A 16,029-nucleotide genomic window follows, 5' to 3' on the forward strand; every position below is an offset into this window, starting at 1 on the left:
ATGAGTGTAGCTCTGCTGTGGCGTGAAGCATCAGCAGCTTCTGGGTGTGTGATGTTGCTGGTTCCCGAATCTTCCCCCAGAAGAATCCTAGAGTCCCTCCAAGGTTACCAAATTGAGCCTCTCTGCCCTCTGTCTGAGTGTGGGAGAGGCTGACCCTGCATTTCAGTAAATGAAAAAAGCTGGTGTCACAGCTTTGGRATGGTCATTGGGTGCTGCCTGATGAGAATTTTAAGATCCTTCTCTGGGCTTTGTGTCCTGTCTGCTTACTGCGGGAAAGTGGGGAGTCCTTCTTGTGTAGCTGTGTTTTGTTTGTAAGGGCCAGGTGCTGCTTTGAGAGCATGAGACTCCTGACAGCAGGGCAGAAGGCAGGGGCTGAAATTTTTTAGCRTGATGCTCTTTTTGCCATCAGTTTGCTGGGTTGGATGTGTCTGGGAGTGTCTGGGAGCTGTAGGTATGACACGTGTGCTGCTTCCACCTTCCTGCTGGCATTAGTGCTTCTGTCAGCAATGGTGCAAAAAAGGACAGGTGTCTGAATTGCCTTAGTTCCTGTATCCTGCGAAGCTCTCCAGAAATCCTTTAGTTCCTGTGTCCTGTGAAGTAGCAGCTGAGCTCTGGAGATGATTCCCCAGGCTGAATGTGCATTTAAACATCTGTTCAGTTTATCCTGTCCAGACCCCGATGGCATGTGTATCTGTGGCAGATGAAGAGATTAGCATCTGCTGGTTTAAGTGGATGTAGGAGCAGTCTCCTGCAGCCATTAGCTTAGCAATGGAATTGCTTTGAAGCAGATTTAGTGGTTGAAGCTCTCAAGTCCGGGAGTTTTCTCCTGGATGTTTTTTTCTGGCTTAATAGAAAAACTTGAGGCCTTTTGGGTGAACTAGGTCTGCTCTGTTTTCCTTCTCTGTAAAATGTGAAAGGGAAGGCCACTCTTCTGTAATGGAAGTACACTCATTGACTTAATTAAATGTGTCTTTCAGAATTAAAAAAAAAATGGACAAACATATGTTGGTTTTCTTGTGAAATCAATTTTTTTAAACTTAACTGCTCTGTGATCAATGATCCAGCACAGCCTATAAGAGGAGAGACATGGAAAGATGACTACCAAAGTTTCCCTGTGCTTCAGAATTGTGCCTTGAGGCATGATGTGACGAGGCAGTTCMATCCTGAGTGAATTCTGCAGAGGAAGTTCAATAAAAGTCTGTATTTACYCATATATACACACACAGCATGCAGATTTGCTTGGTGGTAGATGGTGGGTTTGTGTTCAGAGGAATTGAGATCCTACACCTGCCAAAGTCTGCATGTCTGACTTGCCATTMAGGAAAGGAATTTGCTTGACAATCAAGGCCTGAATATTTAATAGTGCATGTGTTAGTGTTTTCTCCAATTCTTTCTTTGCAGCAGAGTTTTGAAATGCCTTGGATGCTGCTAAGGCAGCAAAGAGTTGTAGAACCTAGGGTGAAAACTGAGATGTGTGAAAACTTGGAACTTCTCGTTTGTTGGCAAGCTGATTTCAGTTTTGTTGGGTACATTGAATCYAAGCCATGCAGCACATAAATGGCTTCAGTGTCTTGTGTTACAGAAATCTCATCAAGCGTGTCTGATGGTGCTAAACTAGTGTTGCTTTWTCCTTGGTTTGACAGATGAGTGTAAGGTGTATTGACATGTACTTTGAAGCTTGTGTGTCTGCATATTTACTGCTGCAAAGGTAAAACTGTAGGTTTGATCAAGGGCCAGGTRTCTCCCAGCTAAGGAAGAGTTTATCTTCTCTGTGTGTTACTTGTGTGTAAATGGTGAGAGCTGATCTTGATAAAGAGTGTGGCACAAATGTGGCGAACTGTGTAAAAAGTGAACCTTCTTCAGTTTCTAAGAGCTTAGGAATGTGAGATGTTTGTGAAACGTGAAAAAAAAGAACTTCTGATCATCTTCACAACATAGTTTTGCAGAGTTTTCATGAAGGTCTTGCCATGCTTGGTGGTAAAATGTAGGTTGGGGTCTCCAGGTGCTGTCTCCTGCCTCTAGCTGACTCTCTGGCTGAGGCATGGGGCTGCAGTGAGAGGTCTGTTGATGGGAAAATGTGAAGACATTTAAGGATAGTCTGGATTTCTGGAAGATGGGAGAAGTAGCCTTGTGGGTGTGCTGGAGAGGTGATTCTAACTATGATAAAATAGGCATGTACCACTTGCTGCTGCCTTTGGGCTCTTTGCCACCAGGCATGCTTGCCTCATCCCAGCACTTTCAGTGGAGTCTTGGAGAGGTTCTGAGCTGCCACCTGGAAGGAAGCAGCATGCTTTAACAGGTATAGCAATCTGACTGTCTCCTAAAATCAAAACATTTTTTCTCTTTATGCTCTCAAATATCTTACAARTTTTAATGACTGACAATCCATGGAGTCTGTCTTTCTCATCAGTCTAGTGTGCTCTGGAGAAGCTGGTGGTGAGAAGGGACTTGAGACACCTTGTTGTTCAGTGTTGCTTCTCAAAGTAGCTCTGATTTTTTTTTTTCTTCACAACAAAGTTGTCGGTATCATCCTTTATAACCCAAGATGGAAGCTTTCCAATTTTAGGTCTTTTCTGGTGAGGCAGAGCTGCTATGTAAGTAGGAGAACAACGTCTATTCTGGGGGAGAAGGGAAGAAAACAATAGYTCAGCCGCCCTTCTGGCAAACCATGTTTTTGCAAGGCAGAGTACAGACAGGATTTTCCACCCTCCTTGGCTCCAAATGCAGTAAAGAAGTTGAAAGTGCTGAGTTAGGTATTCCACTCCACCCCTGAGAGCCCTAGGTCCAGGAGGGTAGGCATATTTGGGAGTAGTTCCCCAAATTCATATTATAATCAGCCTATTAATAGAYGGGCTTGGTCCCACCCCCACCACTTTGGCTATAACTTTTCTTCTGGGAAACTTGACTGCCAAAATGAACGTTCCCTTTGGCATTGATTCAGGAGGGGGGAGGTAAAAAATTAAATAGGAGTCTTGATGAGTGTGGTGCCAAGTCTCGGCTCGCTGACTGCTCTGCTGCTCCTGGTAGCAAGGGCTGCCACTCAGGGCAAATGCTTTCTGGTTTTATGTATGGGTAAAGAGCAGGGAGCAGCAGGAAAGGTCAAGCCTGGGAAAATGCAGGAGGTTGGGTGGGAATGCTGGTGAGACTTTTGAAAGCAAYAGCAAAAGGAAACAGAGGTGAGGGAGCACAAGAGTAGGTAACTTCATTTGAAAGGCTGATACTTTTGTGAGTGGAGGCTTGGATTTGCAGCTGAGGCTTTAGTTTGTCCCTAGAGATGGGGATGCTGATATCACCTGTCATCCACAGTTCAGCACTGTCTGTATGGCTCAGAAACTGTAGAAAGGATCTTGCTGGAAAAACCCCTCCTCTTCTGCATGTAGGGTGCTAACCATTCTGTCTTCCTATCCAGTGAATGCTCTTTCCCATCCTAGAGCTTTGCTAGTCTAGACAGCTCAAGGAAATGAATGGCTTGTGTGGTAATTACTGATCTTTCTCATAGACTGCATGTTGGGCTGCAGTATAGTTAGTCTTGGTTTTCTGAGGTTAGAAATGTCTGAAAGTGGGTCCTTCTCTCTTTTGCTCCTCCTTGCAGCAGGTGTATGAGGAGCAGGGCTGTGATAGTTCATGTTATGTTGGGCTGTTTAAATTAGTAGGAGTTTCAGTYTTTTCTGTCATGGTTTRTCCCCAGCTGGCAAGTAAATACCACACAGCCCCTCACTCACTCCTCCCCACCTCCATCTGTAGGATGGGGATGAGAATCAGAAAAAAAGGTAAAATCTGTGGGTTGAGATAAKAACARTTTAATATTTTAAATARTGTAAAATAGAATACTAATTACAATAACAGCAATAATAGTAATTGTAATCAAGAGGTGAGAGAGAGGGAAATAAAACCCAAGGAAGGCAAGTGATGCTCAATACAGCTGCTCTCCACCCACTGATGTTCTCAAGCAGTGATTGGTGGCTCCTGGCCAGCTGTCCTCAGTTAATACACTGAGCATGATGTTCTGTGATATGGAATATCCCTTTGGCCAATTTGGGTCAGCTGTCCTGGCTGTGCTCCCTCCCAGCTTCTTGTGCAACTCCTCAGTGAATGGCAGAGCATGGGAAACAGAAAAGAGCTTGACTTAGGGTAAGCAGTACTTAGCAACAACTCAAACATCAGTGTACTAGGGAGAAAAGTAATACAATCCCAAAAAAAATCAGGACATTGTCCTTTCTGACAAGGGCTTGCCTTTGTGAACCTGCTGCTGGGGAAGCCTGTAAACACCTTTGGAATCAGGGTTCAAGCTTTGCAGATGGCTGTGAGCTGGTCAGTGTTTTCCTGTCAATCTAATCAAGAGAAGCTTGGTACTCCAAAATAGCAGCTCTGTATGGTAAAAGTGTGCTTGAACATTCCCTCTGTTACCCATCAGCATTTGCATGGATGTTTGCTGAACTGTGGTTTAAAAATTCAGGAAGGAAACAGCTGCTTCATCAAAACAGGTACCTGTCTCTGAAAAACCTGTACCGTCACTACAGAAATTTTCAATACCCTGTTGAGAAAACTGGTGGCTTGCACACACTCACAAAAGAAAGTAGATACATATGTGTTCTGTGGAAAGGGAACACATTCAGCCTGTCTCCCAGCTGCTTTGGGTATTTGTTGTACCTGTTATTTATAAAGCTGATCTCTGGGTTTTCAGTATTCACTGATTAATCGGATGAGTCCTCTCTTGTCAGGCATCCCTTAGTGCTGCTGGTACTTGGTTCATTACTGAGGGAGTGTGTGGAGGGCTAAGGAGTGGGAATGGATTCTCCATATTCCAGCCTGCATTTGTAAGCCTTGACATCAGATCTTGTTGCTCGAATTTACCTCCCTGTATSAAGGGTGAATTTTTTCTAATGGAGGCCACGAGGTCAGCATTTGAACTGTACAGAGTGCTCTTGCCTGGAGTTGTGTCAACACTTATGCTGTTCTAAAATCTGTCTACTCCTCGAAAGGAAAGCTTCTGTGGAGTACAGACACCTTGGTTTCTGTTCCTAGCATGGTTGTAACCATGGATTTAGGCAGAAGGATCTCTTCCTTGAGCAAGAGCTGCTGAAACTTTCCTGGTTTCTGTGAAGGARCTTCATAATGTGTGTCTGGTTGCACTGTTCATTCATAGTGTGACTGATTCCATACACATACACTTCTGGGATATTTCTGTTCCCAGTAGGGCAGAACAAGCTAGTACAGTGCACCATAGCACAGTGCTTATTTGCCCAGCTAAATCCTGCTGGAGACACTCCAGGCTTCTCCTTCTCCCCTGTGTGTGCASTTTAGTTGGTCTGTGTTCCCAGGGACTTGAGGAATTACCCTGACCCTCCTTTCTCTCTGGGATTTCTCCAACCTCACGATCTAATGTAGTGATGCACGCTGATGAAAGCGATTGAGGTGATGAGTTTTTACCTTGTTCTGTAGCAAAACATATTATTAACTGTTCTGCTGCTTTGATTGCAGGAACTTGCTAGAGCAGCATGTTTCACAGACTTTGTAGACCAGCTCTGTTGCTGTGTGAAATTAGCCTTGTKCTTGAATACATTTTCCCTGTTCTGAAATCTGTAAAGGCATCCTGGTGCCCATTTGTGTGAATTTCTCCTGCCCATCACAAGTGTGATGAGCACCACAATTGATCAGTCTCCTCTCCCAATAAGTTCTGGCATAGCYTGCTAAATGGTTGCTAATTGGATCTGCAAGTGTGAAGCTCCTGGGGAAGCTGAGGGGTTTCCTTCAGAGCAGCTTCTTTAGCACTGAGAGGTGTCAGACTTGTAACCCCCAACCCRGTGTCTCTCTGGCAGCACTTCATGAAGCTGCGAGGGTTTACAACCACCTATTTGCAGCTCATCATCTCTGCAATTTCTTACAACTCATCTGGGCTGCTTTTCTGCACTCCCATTCCTGAGTTTGCTGAGCTCTGTGTTCACAGTGGGCAGTTGAGCACCTTTCAAACATCCCAGCCATGGAACAGTCTTGGAGTAGGGAAGAAACCCCTGACTTGTGGATGAGCTAATAATGACTTATATGGGAAGAGACTYTGAACCACATTCTTAACCATTTTTAGTCGCAGGCCATACCTTTCCCCCCTGCCTGTGTCTGCTGCCTTGCCTCTGGAGGATGATAGTGCAGAGATATGATTGCTCTAGCCAGGGAAGTACCCGTGGAACTGCAGAAAGGAATTTTCCAGTAGCCTCTGCTGAAAAAAAAGAAAAAAGTGCTGTTCCCTGCTGAGTAGGGCCCAATCTCCTTTGATGTTCCAGATGAGTTATGGGAATGATGCCTTGTTCTGTTTTACAAGGGGTCTGTTTGGTGGTGYAAGGGGTGTCTTGCCAGCAAAGTTCAGCTTGGGCTTATGACATGGGTCAGAGCAGCACCTCATTAAGGGGCTGCTTGTTCATGATAGGAGTGAACAGCAAGCCCCAGGAATGCCAGGTACTCCTCATTCGAGGAGAGTCTAAGATGGACCATAAGTGTCTGACCACATGCACAACTTGTCTGAGAGTTTCTGATACGGTAAAGTCAGTCTCCGAAGCGTGGGAGGGCTGTGCTTTTCTGAAAGGACCATGTTTTCCTAGCCTCTTACCTTTCTGCATACACTTTCCAAATTTTATATACGGAGCTGCTTCTCACTTTGATAAAGAGAGAGCTCAGAGAACTAAAGTGCCCACATCTTTCTACCGTTTTCTCCTCCCTGCCTTGATCTCGATTTCTGATCACCCCCAGCACCCCTTGTACACACACTCTCCTCTCCTCTTCACCAAAGCTGAGTGTAGCAGACCCCAGGCCAGGTACCAGTCTTATGTGTGTTCCTGCAGATGCACCAGGCAGCAAGGGCGAGTGGTGCATGYTGATTGTTATACCCTGGAGCGGTCTTGCATTTTTGGAATGCTTAATAATTTAAAAGTTTACAAGCCTACTTGCAGGTGAAGTGCCTGCTGTCAATTATTAACCCACTTGGCCAGTACAGTATTACTCGCTCCCTGGTGAGGAGCTGCTCGGCTTCATCTTTCTGAAAAAGATGGTGTAGAGGAAATGCCACTGGGTTCATCTGCAGGGATTTCCTTTCTTGGTGGCTTGTCTTTCAAAACCAACACTGCCCAGAAGTACAAGAACGGTATGCACTCCAGCCTACCCTGTACTTAGGGGCTTTGTCATGGAATTTCTGCTCCTCTGCTGTCCGTGCCCTCAAAGTGCCTGTGTGTACCACCCACAGAGACAGATGGCCTCCCTAAGCCGCTGAACAAATTTTGTGGCCATGAACGTACTTTTATGTTCGAATGCTGAAAAAAAAAAATCCACCCCCTCAACCTTTGACATCTGTTTCTTGTGGTGAATAGTGWAATACAAATATTCTGCAAAGAAGTGAGCTGTGTGCCCTTTGAAGGGAAAGAAGAGGCTCACTTTTTGTAACAGGACAAGGAATTCTGAATTTACAGTTCTCATATGGCACAAMAAGAAATAAGGAAGCTAATTCCTGACTCTATCCTGAAGAAAYAAGGAAAAGATGATAGGGAGCTGTGTGGTAGTAAAAGAAATTTTAAAAATTATTTATTTATTAATGGCTATAAAACAGAGTAACATGTTTTCACTTATAACTTGATTCCCCCTCCAGTACATGCTTAAATGAACTTCAACACTTACATTTCTTTTGTGCAGTTTAGGTCAAGTGGGGCCATCAGCTGACAGTGTGGGGAGAACTCTATTCCCTGGCTGACAGGAAARCAGATTCCTGGCACAGCAGCAAGGACCTTGGCTGTGGTTTGGGAGCTTCAGGCTGCTGACTCTGGATTGCATCCCCAAGTCGTGACAGAGGGTCATCTGCATCCTCTCTGGGGCAGGATTTTTTCTCTCAGCTCACAACTGCAGGTCATGTCCCTGTGGCCCCAGAATTATTCACAGGGTTGCTGAGTGCWGGTTGTAAAAGGAGGTGGTTCTTGCTTGTGCAAAGCTTGCTGAGGTGGAGCTTTGTGAGGGATGCTCTGTGGTGGAGGGGTGCTGTGCAGGGAGGACTGGGCTGTAGTTTGAGAGCTAGTACCCTTCTGTGTGCTAAAGTCTGCTAGTGGGTGATATGGATGCTGCCTCTTCTGGCCTGCATAGGTGTGTAGGAGAGCAACATTCCCAGATGCTTTGAGAGAAATCCTAGAAAAAGTTAAAGCTGCTCTCTTGACTCAAAAMACAACCTCATTCAAAGTCTTGGCACATTAATCCCGTCCCTGCCTGGGGTTCAAATAAAAGACAGTCTTCTTTCCTGAGAGGGCATTCTACCAGGCAGCTGTGAGATCAAGAGTTGAGYGTTGATGTTTCATCTGCAGCATCTAAATGTAAAGTCCTATTACAGCACTGGAGTTTTGCTGCCAACAGAAGCTTTGAATACTTTGTTTCTGTTGTTTCCTTGGAATTAAAGCTGTATAGTCTAAACTTTGACTTCAAAAGCCACCCTAAATCAGCAACTAACCCCTTCTCCCACCCTSAAAAAACTACTAACAAAAAGCCCCACCCTTAGTTACTTCATAACTATTAATGTAGCTTGAAGAATTCCTTGGCTGAAAACTGAGCCTATTTGAAGCATGAATAGGCTTTCAATTATCTTGTGAAAATGCAGACTCTTATAAACTTCTTGCCATACCTGCCAGTTCCTGCATATACTATTTTTTCTTTTGAGGCTCAGACTAATCTGAGGCGTAGCATGTGTGTATGTTGGGAAGAGGAGATGCATCACTGTCGTGGATTATCTGCTCCCACGACCTGGAAATGGTAATCCAGGGTCCCATATGTTGCTAGGGTTCCTAGGTGCTTGAGCAGGACACAGGCTTGAGTTGGAGGCTGACAGGTGTCCTGTAGCTCAGGCTTGGAGCTGTCTGCATTTCATCCCTGTGTCTGTACAAAGTGCCTGTCTCACCCTTGCATGCAGAGTAAGCTTGTGATCTTGCTAACCCCTGAATTCAGCAGGTAAAGCACACCTTGGTATTGTTCTGTCCCCCTGATTTGCTTGAAACTCCCTAAATCCTAAATACAACCTCAAGTGTGTAGAAGCTTTGCAAAGAGGTTACGCCTCCCTCAGAAATACTTGGTACACCCCTCAATTACATAAATGTTTGATCATAGCTCCCCGTTGCTACTTAAGCTAACGCTGCTGCAAAAAGAAATCCTGTCAGCAGCCTGATCCTTCCTCACCCCTCCCAAAGACTGTCTAGTTGCACAGGGATGCAGTGATGGAACTGTGGAACTGGTAATTTATATCTTTGTTGCTTATGTATCTTTGCAGTTTGTGTGTGTATTTTTCTTCCTGGATTATTTTGCTCCTTAATTTCTACTGTCTTCTTAACTGTCCTGGTGTTTAATGGTTGCCTTTAATGTTTAAAGGCTTGTGGTGGCAGAGGAAAGGTGTTGTGGGGCTGAGGAAAAGATGCAGGACAGAATTTTCTCATGGCTGCTCACTAGTACTCAATTTGCCATCGACCAGGACCCCCATGTCCCTTTTAGTGGCACTGCTTTCCTGCATCTCATTCCCCAGTCTGTCCATACATCCAGGATTTCCCCATCCCAGCTGCAGAATCTGTCACTTTCCCTTGTTGAACTTAATACAGTTGGTAATTGCCCAGCCCTATAATTTGTCCTGGTCTCTCTGCAGGGCCTCCCTGCCTTCGAGGGAATTAACAGCTCCTCCCAGTTTTGTACCATCTACAAACTTGCTCAGTATCCCTTCCAGTCCTATGCCCAAGTAATTTATGAAGATGTCAAAAAGCACAGGGCTGAGGATGGAGCCCTGTGGAACCCCACCAGTGACAGGTCTCCAGTTTGATGTCACCCCAGTCACTGTAACCCTTTGCACCTGAGCCATGACCCWGYTGYTCACCCATCCCATGATGTGTTTATCCAGCTGAATGCTGGACATCTTGGATGCACAGGATCCTGTGAGAGACAGTATATCAAAAGCTCTACTGAAATCCAAAACGGTCACACCAACTGGCTTCCCGTGGGTTACTTTCTCATGAAAGGAGGTTTGATAAGCAGTAATTTCCTCTCATGAAGCTGTGCTGACTGTSAGTGATGACTGTTTTRTCTTCYGGATGCTTTTCAATACCTYCCAGAATAATCTTCTCCATCACTTTACCAGKCACTGAAGTGACACTGACAGGCCTGTGGTTTCTGGCATCCTCCTTCTTGCTCTTCTTGAAAATCGGGACAATGACTGCTCAAAAATCATCAGGAGAGGCTTTGTGATGACATCAACCAGCTCTTTGAGGAGTATTTAATGAACTCCATCAAGTCCCTTATATTCCTGAAGTCTTCAGGAGCCCTCCTTGGTGGTGCAGGTCCCTGTCTGCAAAAGTCTGCTCCTGTGCTGAGCTTGGGGAAAGGAGAGCCTMCAGTCCTTSCTTCTCCTCCCCARYCCARCTGACCTACAGGGAACCAGCCTTGTACCAAGCATGAGGGGCTGGTCTTGAGCAGCTCAGGTCATGTCCTCAAAGAATCAGAGCTGGACATGGTGCACAAATGGGTGGCAGATTACTGCTGTGGACTTGGTTTAGAGTCATATCCCCAGCTGTGAGACTGGACTCTGTAAATTATTATCTTGAGCCGTGCAGGCCTCCTTCCACAGGGCTCCTTGGCCTCAAGAATCTAGATTGCTCAGCTGTGCAAATGTTAACTGTAATATCAACTTCAGCAGTGTCCCTGACTCTCTTAAATTGGTCACGGGTCTGTGTCGAATTGAGTGTGGACAAGTGGGTCCTCTTGGACTGCTGGTAGCTGGATGCAACACCCACAGTGCCTGAGGAAGAAGCCAGCTTGCTGCTGCTCTTTCCATTCTTGTGTATTTCTGGTGTGCCTGTGTCTACCATGCCATGCAGGTTTGTGGAGAAAGCTCAGCAGCAGCTGGTGATACTTCCCATCATCCTTTCACTTAAGTTGTCCCCTTTGTGTTCTTCTCTCACTGTTTTCCTTCCCAAACTGCCTATTTGCTCGGTATATGAAGAAAGCCTTTCACAGCTTTGGCTTTACTTTAGTGTGAGCAGACGGTAGCTGGTGGCTTGTGGGTTTTTTCTCATGAATAAGTGAGATAGTATTCTCATTCGCTCCCTTGAGGATACCCCACCACTTGGCAAAACCATCTAATGGAGGCAAATGCTTGGTGTGCACTTGGAAAAYCCTTTTCTGAGCTCCAGCTCCTGGATCCTCCTTTGCCTCTCCTCTTTCTTGTCTGTGTTGCAGCAGACCCTGGAGCAATGAGATGCTGGTAGCAAGTGTTCTCTTTCTGTTTGAGGAGAAGGGAGCGCCTCTGCCTGTTTGAATGTGCTTTATGGGATCAAAGGGAGSTGGGTGTCTAGTTCCAGAGACGTTGGGGCATCTGCATGTGGTTATTGGTGGCTGAGGAACCAGCTGAATGGCAACCCCAGCTGCCAGTGCCTGAAAGCTGCTGTTGTGCCCTGGCTAATCCATGATCTGAACCACTYRGATTTAGTGGTTCTGCTGGGTATGYRCATGATGAGTAAGTGCTTGACAGCGGCTCCCCACACACGCTGTTCCCCTCGGAGAGGTGGTCTTGGCATAAGAGGATGTGGGCAGTTTGCTTTGGAGCCTGCTCTCCTGGCAGCTGGATGGCTCAGCCTTCTGAGGGAGAAGTTTGTTGCACCACATGTTCAGGCTTTCACAAGCTGCTCTTTCAGATGCAGCTCCTGAAACTGCTCTTGTTGGACGTTCACTCGTCCCAATGGATGGGCTGAGGCAACTGGGGCCACGTGGCTTTGCCACATGTTGAACTCCCTTTTGCTATTCTGGCAGCCTTTCCAGTTACCTAAGCTGACCTGCTGCAATAAGGCCTCCTAGAACTGTATACAGGGAACCTGGAAAAAAAAAAAAAAMWYAGGCTCAGCARGGGATTAAATCTTTCCTCTCTTTCACAGAGAGTCCTCTGCCTCCCATAGGAAGCACTTCTGGTGCTCTGGGACCTCCATTGTTTCTAAAACTCATGTTAGACTTTTCCAGCTTGTTTAATTTTCTGTCTGTTGAGTATGATGTTGGAGGTAACAAGTGTCCTTATGATCTTTGTCTCCCTTGACCCTGTATACTGTGAAATGAAATGTTCACTGTGTTACTGAGAAAGAGAACTGTGGTGCTGTCACAGCATCTGACCTCAACACAGTGATTGTCCTTTCCTGGTAAATCATATTACTGGACCTTTTGGACGACTCTTTAAGTGAGAAGATTGTGCTCTCCTTGTCTTCCTCCTCACTTATATTACCAGTGGTGTCCTGGGATTTTTTTTTCCTGTTGGAAGTGGAAGGAAGGGTAGTGCAGCTGTTGGAAAAGCATTCATCAAATCTTGAGGTTCTACYAATAAAGGTGACTGGGGAAAACATTCAGGCAGTGTGTTGGTACCCTAAAGACCAGTTAATTTCCTGAGGTATCRGGCTTGGAAGTTCCTCAGGAGAACYGCAGTGGGAGCTTGCCATTGGGTTTACTGGGGTTTTATAGCTTCTGGATAAAACTTAGTGCTCTGTACTTCTGTAGCAGCATCTTTTTAGTACTGGCCTGGGAGTATTTTTATAGGGTTCTTCAGGAAGGCTTAAATAAGTACCTTGTTCGGGTTCTGTGGTGTAAAGGAGTTGATTTCTCCCCAGCCCCCAAGTTTGGTCATACCTTCCTGTAAAATCTTGTTTTTTAAAAACACTCACAGCTTTTCTTCAAAATGAAAAGATCCAAATGCAACAGCAACATAAGTAGCAGACTTGAGGGGTCTTTTTCAGTTGTACTGTAGGGTTTTGGCTAGGCTGCTTTGGAGGTTTGAGGAAAACAAACCAAAAAATCTAACCTGAAAAGGAATCTTACTCCTCTCTCTCTCTCCTTCAGAAAACTTTTATGTCGAAATTCCTTCTACATCAGCAGTGAACTATTGTATTGCTCAGCTGGTGTGTTGATTCTGATTTTTGTCTCACAAAACATGAAACTTGTGGAGTATCTGTTGGAGAGCACTGTCTCTTGTACTGCACAGGGCAGAAAAGGGGAAATCTGCATTTAGAAACTGGGCTGGTGCTCTCCTTAAGTTTACAACTGTCAGTGTTGTTCAGATGTCCAGTGTTGGATATAGATGGGGACACACTTTAAATTCCCATTCTTTTATTTTATATTTTTTAGCAGTCTGTGAAGGGAGAGAAAAGATGGGAATGGGTCACTGCAAAACTGTGGGTCAAACCTTGTGTGTGTTTGGGTTCCATATAAATTGCACCATTAACGGATGGATGTTTGCTTCCTTGGGGGCAGCAGCTGTGCTGCCATCATGCTGACAACCTGCTACTACAATGAGGTTTTCATCCCTTCCCTGATARAGGCTTGGCCCTGYAAATTCTTTTCCCCACCTCACCAAATGCCAGAAGTTGGGTATCTAAAACAAACTTGCTGCGTCCCACTTGCCCGGTGCCTGTTCCAGGGAGGGTGAGGATTGCACTTGCCTGCCTTAGCCAAGCAGAGATCTCAGCTSTGGTTGTCTGACAAGAAAATGTGGTTTTCCTGTTCCTAAGGGGCTGTGGTCCTGTTCTTCTGACTGTACCAAATTGAAATGCTCTTGTAGTTATGACGATCAAAGGCATTTTTCTGCTCTGCTTGTTTGGCCATGGCTGCTGAAGAAAGAAGCCCTTGGTCTTGGCACCTGTGCTGAGATTGGACTGGGGCTCTGTTTGCTGGAGAGGACAAAACTGTAGCCAAGGTATCTGTGCTTCTGCCAGCACTTCAAAGTGCTTCTGCATGATCTCAGTCCCCTTGGGAGCCTTGGTCCAAGGTGTTGTTTGGGAAGGACAGTGAGTATCGAATCCCTTGCCTCCTTCCAGCTCATGGTCCCTGCCATGGTGTGGCATTGCCCAGGGTCATCTGTCTGGGCAGCCTGTGCTGGCCTCACCTGTAGCTGTGACAGGCAGAGCAGGGAAAAAAGTCTGTGGAGGCTGGTGGAAATCCCTTCTGTAATGGTTTTCAGCAGGAGTGTTGGCGTGGGAGGCATCTTGACTTCAGCTGTCTATTTCCAGTTTTGTGTCTAGTTCTGATGACTTTGCTCTGGGAAAACAGTGCAGTGTGGTGAAGGATCAGGAACTTAAGCCCTAATGCTGTCTCAGTGCTCTGGCAAAAGAGGATGAGAAAGGGAAAAAAAGAGAGTTTTCTGGGAGGGAGATGTGACTGTAGGGCAAGGGAAGGCAGAGAATTCCTCTGAGCCTGTTGGGTGTGAGCTGACAGCACTGCTAGAGAGTGAGAAGTGCTGTGGATGAGCAGCTCCATGCTCTAGGAGACCTCAGCATCCCTTGCAGTCGGTAAACTCGATGCAATCGCAGGCTGGAGACATCTGGTAAGGCAAAGCTGGCTCTCTGGAAGGTTGTTTTGTGCCATCTTTTCTCAGCTTTTCTTTGAGRTGCCAAAGCTCCCAATTGGCTGTGGCAAGTGTTTTATGTGCCCAGAGACCTTGGCTTGTTTCCATACTGTGTTTTGAAGAATGTTAAAGAAATGTTGTCTGTGCTGGGAACCATTTGGTTAAAAAACCCCAGGCTTCCTCAGCACTCAACTAACACGGCAGTCATCAAACCTCTGACTATCCCTGTGTGTTTTAGGTGTGTGTGGCTCACTCTAAACCCTGATGCTGCAAGATCTGCATCCATAGCAAAAATGATCTGGTAACAAACAGCTCAGCTCTTTCTGGAGCTGTGTACATAGATCTGTTGCAAAAGTACGGGGCACTCCTCTGCCCTTGATGATTCTCAGGGTTCAGCTGATGTTGGGTACAGTACCATGACAGGCTAGCTTAGCAAGAAAGCACAAAACTCTTAAAACCATGTGAGTGACATAGAGGTGTGGCTTCAATTTTTAAACTTTTTTCTCCTTTTTTCTTTTTACCAAACCTTTCCCACCATGTCATAAAACTCAAAACCCCTTTCCTAGAAACCATCACTGTCCAAAGCCAGTATTTTGATGATATAAACAGGTTTATTTTCTTGTGCTTTGCTTCAGTATAGTACTGGCTTGTTTTCCTAGAAATCCACTAAAATAAAGCAAATTTCGGTATTGGTGTAGTTGTGTCCTAGAAGGCAAATACAAAGTCAAAATGGCCTCTGAGGCACTGTGCAAATATTCAAATGTTTTGTAGCAAGTACTCAGGCAAAACTGCTCCTGACTTACCATTTTGAGAGAAAAAAATAGCTGCTACCTTTGTGTCACATAGTCCCCTCCTCCACTTCCTTGGATGCCCTGTAAAAGTTAATTCATTACTGTTGGTAAGGGCTCTGCATTTCTCTGCTGCCAAATGCCACTGAGGTACCCTGTGCTTCTGCWGGGTCTGCTTGTTTGCTTTCCCTCTTGGCAGCATGCTGTGACATGGCCTTCTTCAGGGGAGTGAAAACAATAATTACAAAAACGCAACCCTCCAACTGCACAAAACACAAAGCAACAAAGCGTAGGGCCTCACTGACACTGCCTGCAAGGAAAACTCTGTATCCAGTGGGCCGCTGGATTGTGCAAGAAGTTTTCCTCTCAAGCCATGAGTTTTGAATCTGAACTGTTGCATGGAAATGCTTTTTGTGTCCTGATTWTTGTACTCTGCCCGTGACGGGGGTGGAGGGGGGTGGGGTTAGAACGAGATGATCTTTAAGGYCCCTTCCAACCCCRGYTTTTCTATGGTGATTTCTGTGTTTCTGTGATATGCTTTTTCTGCATTCTGGTAGTTTGCTGCGRTGCCCAAAATATATTGGGCTGCCAGATCGTCTTGATGGGGCACGAGAAGGATCCTCGCTCTGACCTCTTTCACAGAGGCCATTAAATACTGAAACTTTCTGTTTGTGTTCTTCCTGCCCCTCCCCATTCTTTCCAAGCGCCGAACAAAAGGAAAGCCTCAGCTCAGCTTGCTGAAATGCGGGGTGAATGAATGCAGTGACCGACATGGTGCTGAACCCTTCCCCGAGACAGCGCTGAGGGAAGCGGCCTTTGGGAAGGCTGCCAGCTTCCCCTGCCGTGTGGGTGGAAAGGCGGGGGATTAAA

At 45.8% G+C, this 16,029-nt stretch overlaps 1 protein-coding gene across 1 annotated transcript in view; it reads left to right on the forward strand.

Moving 5' to 3' along the window:
* Positions 1–16,029, forward strand: part of VANGL1 (VANGL planar cell polarity protein 1) — a 45,978-nt gene that overhangs the window by 13,440 nt on the left and 16,509 nt on the right. The gene's annotated exons all lie outside the window — the stretch shown is intronic.

Source organism: Malurus melanocephalus, unplaced genomic scaffold (assembly GCF_030028575.1).
Source record: "Malurus melanocephalus ecotype Western Australia unplaced genomic scaffold, MMel_1.1 scaffold_275, whole genome shotgun sequence".
NCBI lineage: Eukaryota > Metazoa > Chordata > Aves > Passeriformes > Maluridae > Malurus > Malurus melanocephalus.